We start from the raw sequence: 10,709 nt of genomic DNA, 5'->3' as shown, positions 1-10,709 counted from the left end.
CAGAGTGTGCATGTTCCTACCTGAACTCGTTTTTGCACATGGTCAGTTATATGTTGCTTTCTCTCGAGTTTGTGACGTTACAGTTAAAGTTCTAAGTACTTCATCACAAGGGAAATTAGTCAAGCACTCTGAAAGTGTTTTCACTCTTCATGTGGTGTACAGGGAGATATTAGAATAAGTTTAATCACTTTATCAGTCATTGTTTGCATCACTGTTGTTTTTATGTCATGTTTTTGTTGTTTTCATATCATGTTTTTGTCATTTTTATGTCATGCCTCTGTTGTTGTTATATCCTTTTGTTACTGCTTATTTATTAATAAATTTATATATTATTTTCATATACATTTTACTAATTTCCTTTCATCTCTCACACTTCTATTATAGAGAAAGGGCAAATAGCAATGTTAAAATATATCTGCTAATTAATTCCTTTTTAAAAAATATATTTTATTGATTTTTACAGAGAGGAAGGGAGAGGGATAGAGAGTTAGAAACATTGATGAGAGACAAACATCGATCAGCTGCCTCCTGCACACCCCCCACTGGGGATGTGCCCACAACCAAGGTACATGCCCTTGACCAGAATCGAACCTGAGACCCTTGAGTCCGAAGGCCAATGCTCTATCCACTGAGCCAAACCAGTTAGGGCAATTAATTCCCTTTTAATGTGCACGAATTTCGTGCACTGGGCTACTAGTTAATTAGAAGAATTATTTTAATATTGCTATTCGCCCATTCTCTATAATAGAAGTATCAACCAAATTCACAATTGACAATGACAGATGGAAACATACGCATGCGACTGGCACCAGCGAGAGCTTTGTATGTACCATGCATGCGCGAGTCAACTTACCTTTTATAGATATAGAATAAACTTGCTTAATTAGACCTGCTTTCTGATGTAGCTAACCTTTTTTCCAGTCAGTGAAGCACCCCAACTTCTCTTTCAGGTAATTGTCAGCAACACAGCAATAAATATCAACACAAAGCAGGTTATATTTTGGATCACGCAGGGAGAACAAAGGGTGAAATATTTAACTGCAGCAGTGTCTGACTATATTCTGCGCAGTGAGAAAAACTGAAGTCATTTTCAAGGTCCACCATTTCTTCTCTTCAGTTGGGTCAAGTTTCTAAGCTTTCTAAATCTCCATTTTCCGGCTAATGAAAAGAAAATAGGATTCCACCAAGTCTCCTATCTACCTACTCCAGGACTTCTGTGCAGATGAAATGAGATGAGGCATGAGAAAATGCTCCACAGACATTTGGTTAAAGTGTGAAATGTTTCTACTTGGCTATGAAGCAAGTTGTCATAGTGACTGGACCAGTGGTCACTTAGCATATTAGCCTTTTATATATATAGACTAGAGGCCTGGTGCATGAAATTCATGCAGGGGAGGGGGGTCCCGCAGCCAGGCCTGCACTCTCTCCAATCCAGGAACCCTCTCACAATCCGGAACCACTGACTCCTAACCGCTCACCTGCCTTCATGCCTGATGCCCCTAACTGCTCCCCTGCCGGCCTGATTGCCCTAATTGCTCTCCCCTCCTGGCCTGATCCCCCTGACTGCCTAACTGCTGCCTTCTCCCTTCTGCCTTCTCCTGTGGTATCTTCCCTCAAGGCCTCTGCAAAAGGGACCTCGGCGCTGGACCGGCCCTCACAGCCGCAGTGGTTTTGTCTAGAAGAATGTCCCAAAGGACGTCCGGAAGATGTCCAATCTAATTAGCATATTATCCTTTTATTAGTATAGATTGCTTGAATTTATTCATATGTTAACAGCAATGATAATTCAGACTGGAAAGGAGAATTCTCACTTGTATTTAACTATGAATTCTGACTGAATAAAGCTACAAATAGGAGGAGCAGACAACACTCTGAGGAGGCAGCCACTCACATCAGTGCTCAGTGACCTGGAAAGAGAAGATAAGAAAACGAGCTCCAGTGAACTTACATAGACTGTGAGGTGTCCTGAGGGGCCACAACGGACTGGTGGGTGAGAAAGTTCAGGGTGCAAAGCCAAGAGTCAGATAACCAGGACCTGGATTCCAGGCCCTCCCCAGTGCTCAGAATACAGCTCCCTGCTTACAAGGGCCTCACTGTGCCCTGGGGAGTATGACCTGTAACTTCACTTATCATTCAATGGCAGCAGGACGATGAGCTGATGTCTATGAAAGGAATGTAAGTATTGAGAGGAAAGGGATTACCCAAACAAAAAATGGTCAAAGTTCATAAAAATATTACTTACACTGCTCTTCTCAGGAGTCCTGGGAGGTTGGAAAAGTCAGTTCACTGAAGCTCAGAACAAGCAATGTAAGGAGCACTTTGAGAAGAACATGGCCAGCACCTCGCTGTTGTTCTGCATGGAGCTCTAGAAACCAGAGCTTGGGAACGTGACCTGCTCTCACTGGGCTCTGTGAGGTAGAGAAGCGTGCTGCTTCCACAGGCCACTGGCGGCTTCCTCGACCTCCTGGAGGTCTGTGAACAATGCCCTGGACATTCTTACTCTTGAATGTATGATTTGCTCATTTGGATGAGCCCAATGTGACTGCATTTACCCAGCACAAATATCCAACATGTCCCTTCTCTCTCTGCAGGTTGTGAGTGTTCAGATTAACTTCAGTACACAGCATGTAACATACAATATACATTTAATAATTTGTTCCATCTACATATCCTCTTCCCATCTTCTGTTATAATTAGAATTGGAAAGTTTCTTTCAAAAGTTCTGTACAATACAATCCTACCTAGAAAAAAGGCCAACTCCATTCACTTGATGACAGACACATACTGAGTGCCTTACTCATGCTGAGAAATGGAAAGCATCAAAAGGTGACAAACAAGGCTCCGTCCCCCAGGAAGGGTGCAGCTAGGAGTGAACCAGACAGGAAGGTCCTGCTGCCCCGAGTGAGTCAATGTGAAGAGACAGGTTGAATCTTTGTGGTGGTTTACTCACATGGCCCGTGATCCGAGAGGAGCAGGCATAATACCCTGAAAGAAAGCGCTCAGACATTTCATTTCAAACCAGCCCTTACCATAGGGTTAGAGGGTGGGAAAAGTCTAACACTAGTGATTCCCAGGGTCTGTTTTCTACCATCCTCCTTGCAAAGATGGGCCTGGGAACCTGCAAAGATGAGCCCAGAATGTGGTCTCCCTTGAGATAGGCCCTGCCTTTGACCTGCATTTAAAATGTATCTTCTTCTCTGAGTAATGGCCCCACCTGGGCTCATGGCCGCATTATCTTTTCAGCCCTGCTTGTCTTTTTGCAGCACGTCCTCCAGTGCCCCAGGGTCTGCAAGAACAATCCCTTTCTACAGCTAATATAGTGAACTAGTGGCCTGGTGCACAGATTCCTGAACATTGAAAGGAAATTAGTTAGAAGGTGGCTGGCAGGGCGGGACTGGGTGAGATGGGATGGACACACCCTGGAGCCAACCTCCCGTGGTCCCTCCCTGGCTGGCACACCTGGGGTGGCACCGCAGCTCAAAGGGTGTCTACGATCACCGCAGCTCAGTGGTAAACCAGATTCGGGGCTGACAGTGCCCCAGCAACAACATAACCCATGGCCAAAGGTGGAATTGCATGGCCCTGCGAGGAATCGGGCTCCCTCCTCTCTGGTTCTGGGTACGTCACCTGAGAACCACTGCTGTCAAGTCACTGCAATTCAGCAACTCCTGCATTGAGTGTCTTCCCCCAGGTGGTCAGTGCGCATCATGGCTACTGCTGGTCAGATGGTTGCTTAGCCTTTTATATACATAAATAGCTTATTAAACAACTGAGATTCTATTCTTATAGCTGCCCTTCCCCTAACGGCTAGAACTGTAGCATGGGCCCAAGTGAACTGTATTTCAAACAAACTGGTGATACCGGAACTGAGAGCAAGAATTGTTCCTGGGGTCTCATCTCCCAGGAGGGAGATTCACATGGGTTGCCCCCAAGCCTTCTGCTCTCCCCTTATGTCAGGTAACGCTGCTCCCTGTGGTGCCTCTCACTGATTGGTTCCTGGCCTTTTAGAAACATTTTATCACTTGCAAGAAAATGTTTGTCACTTGTAAGAAAAACATCCTTGTTTCAAAACACCCTGTGTTTCTGCTACCCGTCATGTTTTCCTGCCTTCCTGTTGCCTGCAAAACACATTTTCGGTTTGTTTCAGCCCATTCATCCTCTCCCACCTCCCCTCTCCACCCAATTCTGCTCTAACTCCTTTCACTCTGGTGCTCACTTCATGGGCTAAGAGCTGCACTGGGTCATAGAGACGCGGGAGTTTTGGACTGGAACATGCAGTGTCCCTCTGGGCAGGATGGTTCCTGGGTTCTTTGTCCTTTGGAGTCCATCAATGAATCCACGAAAGGAAGGTGGTATAGCAAAGGTGGCAATGTATTGAAGAACAAATGCAGACTCCCATGAGGGAGGGGGAAGACTCTCACAGCACAGACTCCCCTGTGGGGAGGAGAAGACTCTCACAGCACAGACTCCCATGAGGGAGGGGGAAGACTCTCACAGCACAGACTACCACATGGGGAGGGGATAGACTCTCACAGCACAGACTCCCGCGTGGGGAGGGAAAGACTCTCACAACACAGACTACCACATGGGGAGGGGATAGACTCTCACAGCACAGACTCCCGCGTGGGGAGGGGAAGACTCTCACAGCACAGACTCCCACGTGGGGAGGGGATAGACTCTCACAGCACAGACTCCCCTGTGGGGAGGAGATAGACTCTCACAGCACAGATTCCCCTGTGGGGAGGGGAGACTCTCACAGCACAGACTCCCACGTGGGGAGGGGAAGACTCTCACAGCACAGACTCCCGCGGGGGGAGGGGAAGACTCTCACAGCACAGACTCCCACGTGGGGAGGGATAGACTCTCACAGCACAGACTCCCCTGTGGGGAGGGGAGACTCTCACAGCACAGACTCCCACGTGGGGAGGGGAAGACTCTCACAGCACAGACTCCCGCCTGGGGAGGGGGATAGACTCTCACAGCACAGACTCCCGCGTGGGGAGGGGAAGACTCTCACAGCACAGACTCCCGCGTGGGGAGGGGGATAGACTCTCACAGCACAGACTCTCCTGTGGGGAGGGGAAGACTCTCACAGCACAGACTCCCACGTGGGGAGGGGATAGACTCTCACAGCACAGACTCCCCTGTGGGGAGGGGAAGACTCTCACAGCACAGACTCCCCTGTGGGGAGGGGAAGACTCTCACAGCACAGACTCCCGCGTGGGGAGGGGGATAGACTCTCACAGCACAGACTCTCCTGTGGGGAGGGGAAGACTCTCACAGCACAGACTCCCACGTGGGGAGGGATAGACTCTCACAGCACAGACTCCCGCGTGGGGAGGGGGATAGACTCTCACAGCACAGACTCTCCTGTGGGGAGGGGAAGACTCTCACAGCACAGACTCCCCTGTGGGGAGGGGAAGACTTTCACAGCACAGACTCCCCTGTGGGGAGGGAAAGACTCTCACAGCACAGACTACCACATGGGGAGGGATAGACTCGCACAGCACAGACTCCCACGTGGGGAGGGATAGACTCTCACAGCACAGACTCCCGCGGGGGGAGGGGATAGACTCTCACAGCACAGACTCCCGCGTGGGGAGGGATAGACTCTCACAGCACAGACTCCCGCGTGGGAAGGGGAAGACTCTCACAGCACAGACTCCCGCGGGGGGAGGGGAAGACTCTCACAGCACAGACTCCCGCGTGGGGAGGGGAAGACTCTCACAGCACAGACTCCCCTGTGGGGAGGGAAAGACTCTCACAGCACAGACTCCCGCGGGGGGAGGGGATAGACTCTCACAGCACAGACTCCCGCGTGGGGAGGGATAGACTCTCACAGCACAGACTCCCGCGTGGGAAGGGGAAGACTCTCACAGCACAGACTCCCGCGGGGGGAGGGGAAGACTCTCACAGCACAGACTCCCGCGTGGGGAGGGGAAGACTCTCACAGCACAGACTCCCGCCTGGGGAGGGGGATAGACTCTCACAGCACAGACTCCCGCGTGGGGAGGGGAAGACTCTCACAGCACAGACTCCCCTGTGGGGAGGGAAAGACTCTCACAGCACAGACTACCACATGGGGAGGGATAGACTCGCACAGCACAGACTCCCACGTGGGGAGGGATAGACTCTCACAACACAGACTCCCGCGTGGGAAGGGGAAGACTCTCACAGCACAGATTCCCACGTGGGGAGGGGAAGACTCTCACAGCACAGACTCCCACGTGGGGAGGGGAAGACTCTCACAACACAGACTCCCGCGTGGGAAGGGGAAGACTCTCACAGCACACATTCCCACGTGGGGAGGGGAAGACTCGCACAGCACAGACTCTCACGTGGGGAGGGGAAAGACTCTCACAGCACAGACTCCCGCGTGGGGAGGGGAAGACTTTCACAGCACAGACTCCCGCGTGGGGGGGTGGGGGGGAAGACTCTCACAGCACAGACTCCCGCGTGGGGAGGGGAAGAGTTCCACTGACCTCCTTTTCCCTGCGGCCTATAAAGGCTGCAGATCCTGGTGCTTTGATACCCCCCCCCCCCCATTGGTCACTATAGTAACTTCTGAGCTCAAAGGTCGAACCTCACAGGGGACACCTGAGGTCCTGCCCCCTCCTTCCTTATTGTTTTCCTATTCCCTCTGGACTTCCTTCTCCTCCTTCTGGATGGGAGGCTTCCTACTCTGTATTTTGTAAATATAGACCTTCCCGTTCCCAGCTCCTCATTCTATGGAAATGCCCCTGATGCAGCTTTTCAGCTCCCCATTCTATGGAAATTTACCTGCTGCTACTTTGCAGCTGTGTATTTTTGTTACTGTCCCCTTAACTTCTAAAAGTTCTGAAAGTTCCTAAACCTGTCTGTTTTAAGCCTAAAAATCCTCGTTTCAATATTTTCAATAGAGAAGAAAAAGCCCCATGGGATGGAGCCACAGAAACAGGAGGAAACGGGGACGTGACCCGGGCATCTCCCTGCAGCCCGGCCCTGGCCACTAGTGCTGCACCCGGTCCGCCCGGCAGGTCCTCTCCCCATCACCGCAGTGCAGGCGGCCTCCCTAACCAGTTACAGGCCACCTTGAAACAAACCCGCTTGAACTGAGCAAGTCCACGTATACCCAGCTTTTTATACAATATCGTCTCTTCCTTATGATTCTCTTAACCCTTCGTACGCCATAAGCGTCTACAGACGCAGTGGGGATGGTTTCCGTTTTGGATGCGTGGCAGTTACCTGGTTAATAACATGTTCTCTCTAACTCATTTTTAAAAAAATATATTTTATTAATTTTTTTTTGTTTTTTACAGAGAGGAAGGGAGAGGGATAGAGAGTTAGAAACATCAATGAGAGAGAAACATCGATCAGCTGCCTCCTGCACACCCCCTACTGGGGATGTGCCCGCAACCAAGGTACATGCCCTTGACCCGAATCCACCTGGGACCTTTCAGTCCGCAGGCCGACGCTCTATCCACTGAGCCAAACCGGTTACGACTCTAACTCACTTTATTGGAAGAGCACAGTCTGTAACATGTAACACACAAATGCGTGCCACTTGACTGTTTGTTATTGGTAAGGCTCCGGTCACCAGCAGGCGACTGGGAGTTGGCTTGGGGGGATCAGAAGTCAACGCAGGTGTTTGACTGCGAGGGGGTTGGCGCCCCTGACCTTGCGTTGTTTAAGGGTCAACTGTGTTTCTAAAACCTCACAAGGTCACTTCCTTCAGAGGTTCGAGAGGTTCGAGAAGGCCCAGCGACCCTTCAAGACCCAGGGGAGTAATTCTTCAACAGCAAAGCCCAAGGGGGGGGGGGCATTCAGGAGAGAGGGGAGCAGGTCTCTCTCTTATCCCCCTCCCCCCACCTCTAGGGCCAAGTGCTAGGTCTCTTTCTATAACAGTCACTAGTTAATTCTAAACGAATAAAACATGTCACTCATGCTCTTATAAAGTTAAAAAGCTGTGGCTAATAGCTTGAATTAGAGAAAAAGTACAAAATAAGAGGAAAAATGTATTTTACTTTGAAGCATCCATTTTTCCCTCCAAGCGGTAGGCTGCTCCAGGTTCTCAGGCAGATTTCCTAGAAGCAGAAACTGAGGTAAGGACTCCTGGCACCTCGATGACAGAGGCAGGAGGAAGCATGACCAAGGGCAGGAGGATCACACGGGAGTGTGGTTCAGGGAAACAGCTGGGTGCGAGGTGGGGTGGGGGCGGGGGCCGCAGAGGCTGTTCTGCCTGGAGCCTGCGGCCCAGTGTGGGGAGCGGTGGGGCCTATTTCACTCCCCGGCGGGCGCCCTGAGCAGAGGGGCAGGAGGCTGGGGGCTGAGCCTGAGCTGCGGCACCTGCAGCCGCTGGGCTGGGCCTGCATCCACCAGGAAGCACCCCCAGGGCTTGGGCCGCATCGCACCTGCCAAGACTAGGCGTTTCCAGAGAAACAAAAGGTAAGAAAAACCTGCCAACAGAGAAGGAAAAGTTCATGAGTAAACAGGAAAAGAAACGGGAGGGACGCTCCAAGCTGCCCGGGTCCTAATTCCACCCACAGCAAAGCTTGTGCAGGAGGTGGGAGCTCTGAGACAGGGGTCGGGTTGGGGGGTCAGGTTGGGGGGCAGACCAGCTTGGCGGCTCACGTTGTGTCGCCCGAGATCACAAAGGTGGACGCCCTCACCTTTCCACCATGCGCTGCCTGAACCCTGAGCTGACCGTGATCACCGCGGATTGCAGGAGGCCCTCTCACCTGCAGGAAACCGACCATTGTCCTCCTCCTCAGGTCTCCCACTCAGCCCTCCCTCCGCTCGGGAGAGTCACTCCCGTCTCCTGTGGACACAGCCCCCAGCGCGGTACCTGCACTCACTTCCCAGGACGCACAGCTCCATAGGGAGTTCACGGTCCACATGCGAGGAGCTGGTACCATATTATTGTGATTCAGTAAAAGTTTCAAAGGCACCATGTATAGCAACGGATCCCTACACCCAAAGGACGGCTAATGAGAAGTCCTCAGGGTTGGTCAGAACCCAGGCTGGGCCCAGGAGTCAAGGCAAAAAGAGAAATCGTTTTCACTAACTTTTGAACAAAGGAATTCCAGTCCATTGAGAGAAGTAAAGCTTTTAGGTTCATTTTTGTCTTGCTTTTTCCCCTAATTCTTTTATATTTTGGGAAATCCTCACCCAAGGATATTTTCTGCCCTTGATTTTTAGAGGGTGGAAGGCAGGTGAGAGACAGAGGGAAACACTGACATGAGAGACACTTCGATTGGTTGCCTCCTGCACTTGCCCTGACCGGCCGAGGATCGAGCCTGCAATGGAGGTAAGTGCCCTTGGCTGGAGCTGAACCCGACCCCTCGGCCTGCAGCCGATGCTCTAACCCCCAGTGAAACGGGCGGGGCCATGTCTGCCTGGTTTGTGTTGCTGTTGTCTGGGATGGAACTCTCAGAGGCCACACACAGGCACTAAGAGAACCTTCCTGCCTGTTTTCCGCCTTCTCACTAGTAGCTTTAGGGGCCATTCTCACAACAGACTGACAACTTCTTTCTGTATTTTTGCTTCAAAGCCCAGGAGAGAACCTAACCAGCCTCACCCAGCTGCTCTCTCTCCAGCCATCTAGTGGGAGAAGTTCATAGTTCCAGGGCTGAGGAGAGGGGCAGAGAGGGTCCAGGCCCTTTCCCATGGCATCTGGGCCTGTCACCCCCCCAGAACATCACGTGCTCACCACCCACTGAAGCTTCAGGGGCCAGAGCTTTCTTGGGGCCTTAGCCAGTCTCCCCTCCCTGCAGGTTGGGGATGGGCCTGAAAAAGTTCCCACCCTCTAGCCATGCGCTTCTTCCGGGTGTGGCCAGCCCGCTCCACTGGGAGACTATCCCAGGGCCCCCTGGCCCCTCATTAGCATCTGCCCAGGTGTGGTGGGGAGGGACTCCTCATGAATAAGCAAGGGCGCTCCAACCACAGGCACTTCCAAAGGTTAGGAGCTCTGTGCCAGGAAGAGAAACAGGAGCAGAGCGATGGCTGTTCTCTTGTATCACAGGACGACAGGGAAGTTGGCTGGTGACCAATCGCACTTAGCATTTGAAGGGACAATGGAGAGGAACCGGCCTATGGAGAGCTGGTCAGCCAGGAGGAGGGGGCCCCAAGGGAGGAGGAAAGCGGCTCTCCCAGGAGCCAGGCTGCTCCGGAAACGAGCCCACAGCCGCCTCTGGAGTGAGCCCCAAGGAGGAAGCAGGTGGGGCGAGTCCTAACGCAACCCCCCCTGTCACTCCCTTTGCTTTTGAGACAACCTGTTTAAGAGCCGTGAAGAGACGCCTGTTGGTAGGAACACTACACGCTCCAGCAGGAAGGAACCTCCTCTCATGAGCCAGTTTGTTTTATTCTTTAAACCCAGAGCGGAGCCTGTCGGTTTCTGGGCCGGGAGGGTCCCATCCGGGACCTCGTGGGTCACAGCCACAGGCCTGCCCTCCGGCCGCCAGGAAGTGGCTCGCTGCTGCCATCTGTCACCCCTGCACTCGGCGTAGACCTCCCAGGAGAGACAGCTGAAGCGCCTGCGCCTTATCCCATGAGCACAGGTGACACGTGAGAGCTGGCCCTGACCCTTGTTGCATTGATGCCGAGGGCAGGGCCAGCAGCACCCAGCGCTCGGATTGGCGAGGCCCGGGGTGTCGCTCCGGATCGGCGGGGCCCGGGGTGCCGCAGTCGGGGGAGGACCCCAGCGCTCGGATTGGCGGGGCCGGGGTGCCGCA

The sequence above is a fragment of the Myotis yumanensis genome, unplaced genomic scaffold (genome assembly GCF_028538775.1).
Source record: "Myotis yumanensis isolate MYYU_CA2020_CCGP unplaced genomic scaffold, mMyoYum1.0.hap1 SCAF_66, whole genome shotgun sequence".
Lineage (NCBI taxonomy): Eukaryota > Metazoa > Chordata > Mammalia > Chiroptera > Vespertilionidae > Myotis > Myotis yumanensis.
The sequence above is the reverse complement of the archived record's forward strand: the minus strand, read 5'-3'. Positions refer to the sequence as shown.